The 4764-nt window shown below is 43.7% G+C and overlaps 1 pseudogene; it reads right to left on the bottom strand.

Annotated features, from left to right (window-relative positions):
- Positions 1–3818: 3818 nt before the first annotated feature.
- LOC100959326 lies at positions 3819–4557 on the bottom strand (annotated as a pseudogene).
- Between the last annotated feature and the right edge of the window lie 207 nt (positions 4558–4764).

Here is a 4764-nt window from a genome sequence, read left to right as displayed (position 1 = left end):
GCCGTCATTGTTGTTTGGCGGGTCCGGGCTGGGGATTCGAACCCGCCACCTTAGGTGTATGTGGCTGGCGCCTTAGCTGGTTGAGCTATAGGCGCTGAGCCCAGTTGTATATTTGTGTATATTGGTTTTTGTGTTTGTATGTTTCAATGATGGGTTTTGGATAGCAGTGTAAAATGTATTTCTTTTCTTTTTTTTTGAGACAGAGCCTCAAGCTATTGCCCTGGGTAGAGTGCTGTGGCATCACAGCTCACAACAACCTCCAACTCTCCAACTCTTGGGCTTAGGTGATTCTCCTGCCTCAGCCTCCCAAGTAGCTGGGACTACAGGCACCTGCCACAACGCCTGGCTATTTTTTGTTGCAGCCATCTTTGTTGTTTGGTCAGCCCAGGCTGGATTCGAACCCACCAGCTTGGGCGTATGTGGCTGATGCCTTAGCCACTTGAGCTACAGGCGCCGAGCCAAATGTATTTCTTTTTTCTTTCTTTCTTTTTTTTTTTTTTGAGACAAAGTCTCACTATGTTGCCCTTGGTAGAGTACCATGGTGTCACAGCTTATAGCAACCTCAAACTCTTGGGCTTAAGTGATTCTCTTGCCTCAGCCTCCCAAACTCTTGGGCTTACATGATTCTCTTGCCTCAGCCTCCCAAGTACCTGGGACTACAGGTGCCCACCACAACGCCTGGCTATTATTTGGCTGCAGTTTTCATTGTTGTTTAGCAGGCCCGAGCCGGGCTCCAACTTGCCAGCCTTGGTGTATGTGGTCAGTACCCTACCCACTGAGCTATGGGTGCTGAGCCGTAAAATGTATTTCTTTTTAAATTTTTAATTATTATAGATACCTAATAGTTGTGATTAAAATATATTTTTCACTCTAGGAAGTAGAAAAGTTTTAAAGTCACTCCCCCAAATGATAATCCATTCTGTGGAATACTATGAAGTAGTTAAAAAATTATATTCGCTCCCCTGTCCAAACGCCACTTTATTTTCATTGTATTACTTAGTACTACCTGACATAGTATTTGTTGACATGTTTATTGTTTGATTGTCTCACCAGCATGTAAATCCTATAGAGGCTGTCCATCTTGTTCCATACTGTGCCCACGATAGTGCACATCATATAATAAGTACCAAAAGATGAACGACTGGATGAGATAGTTATGACGTACATAGAACACCAAGTGTAAGATGCAGAATATTATATATGATTTAAAACTGTTTATGTGTCAGCCAGGTGTGGTAGCTCATGCCTGTAAGCCTAGCACTCTGGGAGGCCAGAGGCAGGTGGATTGCTTGAGCTCAGGAGTTACAAACCAGCTTGAGCAAAAGCAAGACCCTATCTCTACTAAAAGTAGAAAAACTGGGTTGGGCGTTGTGGCTCACGCCTGTAATCCTAGCACTCTGAGAGGCTGAGGTGGGTGGATTGCCTGAGCTCATGGGTTTGAGACCAGCTTGAGCAAGAGCGAGATCCTGTCTCTAAAAATAGCCAGGCATTGTGGTGGGCATCTGTAGTCTCAGCTACTTGAGAGGCTGAGGCAAGAGAATCACTTGAGCCCAAGAGTTTGAGGTTGCTGTGAGTTGAGACACCATGGAACTCTACCGAAGGTGACAAAGTGAGACTCTGTCTCAAAAAAGTAAATAAAATAAAGTAAAATAAAAATAGAAAAACTAGTTGGGCTGTGTGGCCAGTTCCTATAGTCTCAGCAACTCAGGAGGCTGAGGCAGGAGGATCGCTTGAGCCCAAGAGTTTGAGGTTACTATGAACTATGATACCGTGGCACTCTACCCAGGGTGACAGTGAGTCTGTCTTAAAAATAAATAAGTAAATAAATAAATAATATGTGTATTGCATACACATAACTACACACACAATAACTAAACAACCTGTTTCCTTATGAGAGTAAGATTTATATCAGACACAGCAATGGTTTATCTCCAAGCAGGGGCCTGAGATTAAAAGCATATATAGGGGTGTGTGTGTGTGTGTGTGTGTGCAGAAGGGAATGGGCAATCTTTTTTTGTTTGTTTTGAAACAGAGTCTCACTTTGTCACCCTGGGGGTTGAGTGCCTGGTGTCATCATAGCTCACAGCAACCTCAAACTCTTGGGACTCAAGAGATTCTTATGCCTCAGCTTCTCAAGTAGTTGGGACTACAGGTGCCTGCCACAGTGCCTGGCTAGTTTTAGTAGAGACAGGGTCCCGCTCTTGTTTAGGCTGGTCTGGAATTCCTGAGCTCAAGCAATCCGACTGCCTCAGCTTCCCAGAGTGTTAGGATTACAGGCACGAGCTACTATGCCCAGCCAGGGAATGGGCAATCTCATGAAAGGCTTTATCATTCTTGTTCATGAGAGGTTTTATCACTCTATCTGTACTGTTTGAAATTTTACTATCTAGGTATGATCATATATTTCTTGTGTAATTAAAAGTAAAACTGTTAATCATAAATTATGGCATATCCCCATAGTAGACTTCTCCACTGCTGAGGAAGAGGATGGCAGATCATATGAGCAGATGTGTTGACATGCAAAGATGTCCACGAGATGCTGATAGTGGCAAAATGAAGTATGGAGCAATATGTAGAGTATAATTCTACTTAAAATTTTTAATTAAAAAATTTCACTTCGAGGCCAGGCGCAGTGGCTCACACCTATAATCCTAGCACTCTGGGAGGCAGAGGCAGGTAGATTGCCTGAGCTCAGGAGTTCCAGACCAGCCTGAGTCAGAGGGAGACCCATCTCTAAAAATAGCTGGGCATTGTAGCAGGTGCCTGTAGAACCAGCTACTTGGGAGGCTGAGGCAAGAGAATCACTTGAGCCCAGGAGTTTGAGGTTGCTGTAAGCTATGACTCCACAGCACTCTACCAAGGGCAACAAAGTGAGACTCTGCCTTAAAAAAAAAAAAAAAGATCACTTCTATCTAAGTAATACATATACAATTCCATCCCCATTAAAAACAACAACAACAACAACAACTATGGTCAGGTGCAGTGGCTTACGCCTATAATCCTAGCACCCTGGGAGGCCAAGGCAGGTGGATTGGTTGAGCTCACAAGTTTGAGAGCAGCCTGAGCAAAAGTGAGACCCTGTGTCTACTAAAAATAGAAAAACTGAGGCAAGAGGATTGCTTGAGCCCAAGAGTTGGAGGTTGTTGTGAGCTATGATGCCACAGCACTCTACCCAGGGAACCTCGTTTTCCTGGGTGAGACCTTAAGAAAAGTGGAATGACTTAGATCACTACCAATTATATTGTCTTCCCTTTTATTAAAAAAAATTATCATAAAAATATTTCATTTTTGAAATTATTTCATGCTTGAAGAATTATATTTCAAATATACCTATCACCACCACCCAGCATAAGAAATAAATTATTACTAACATAATTAAAACCCCTGTGTATTCCTCCCTAATCTCATCTCTCTCCCTCTAAAGCAGTGTTTTTCAACCTTTTTTAATCTCTCAGAGCACTTGAACCTATAGTTCACTGGTACATTTAAATTATGTTGATCGAAAAAAAAAAAAGACTGAAAAAAAGAATCGGGTTATTATTATGGAGTATGTCCTCATAGATCTGGCCTGTAGAGACCACAATCTGTAGGATGAAGTGGAAGGGTTGTGCTTTGAACGTCTTTCAAAAATAATTTATTTTTAGGGTCAAAATCTTTCCAAATTTTATTTTATTTTTTGAATTTTTTTTTTTTATGTTTTTACAGTATCCCCTGATTTTAAAAACTGCTGCCATCCTAGACCTCCTGGATTCTCTTATACCTTTACTTAGCCCCTTTCTTCCCATCTCTGACCCATCGGCCTGCATTTGACATATCAATTAGCTTTGTCCTTCCAACCTATGGGAGCAGGACTGGACTCCTCTTGCAGCTAGAGAGCTCTTGATCAGCCAGTGTTGGAGTCCAGTCCACCACTCCTTATTCTTGCTCTTGGCTTTTGTGGCCTTCGCATCCAGCACACTCTGGGCATGTGTTAGCTGCTTCACAGAATCAAGCACAAGGATTTCAGGCAGCAGCCACCTGCAGGGAATTCAAGAAGACAAAGTAAAAGCAGAAGTAGAGGGGATGGCCCAGCTCCCATGCTGGAACCCGTGTTGGTGCTCTGTCAGGAAGTACAGTATGTCCCCATAGATCTGGCCAGCAGAGAACACAATCTGTAGGATGAAGTGGAAGGGTTGCTGGTGGAGAAAGGTGATCATCACCCACAGGCTGAGTCGTCCCCACAGTAAAACTGTGATGATCTCCACACATAGTCATCACCCAGGATGTATTGGCTGTCTCCCTTGGTATACTCTCCAGAGTTGGGATATGAAGGCTTGGTCTCCAAGAAGGTCCTCATGGTAGAGAGTCAACCAGTCCTCAGTAATCAGGTGAATAAACCCACAGTCATCACCAAGTCCCTGTTGGGACTAGACAAAAGCCATGTGGACATGATTAAGACCCCAGAGGCAGAGAAGAGGCAAGCCAGGAGATGCCAGATCAGTGTTCATTAGGTACAAAATTATCCAGCCTTAGATTCGGAGGCCAGTACAGGTGCAAGAGGCCAGCATTGGTGGCCATGTCTTCTTGGGCTGATTGTTGGCTGCCTGGGTGCAGTTGTAGCAGTGTCTCCCTGGAGCTCCTGGCTTTCTTCAAAAATAATTTAATTAATGATCTTTACAAATTTACAGGTGGCTCACACCTGTAATCCTGGTACTCTGGAAGGCCGAGGTGGGTGGATTGCTTGAGCTTAGGAGTTCAGAGATCAGCCTGAGCAAGAGTGAGCCC

This window comes from Otolemur garnettii, unplaced genomic scaffold, assembly GCF_000181295.1.
Source record: "Otolemur garnettii isolate 467f Iridium unplaced genomic scaffold, OtoGar3 scaffold00025, whole genome shotgun sequence".
NCBI classification, from domain to species: Eukaryota; Metazoa; Chordata; class Mammalia; order Primates; family Galagidae; genus Otolemur; species Otolemur garnettii.
The sequence above is the reverse complement of the archived record's forward strand: the minus strand, read 5'-3'. Positions and strand labels throughout refer to the sequence as shown.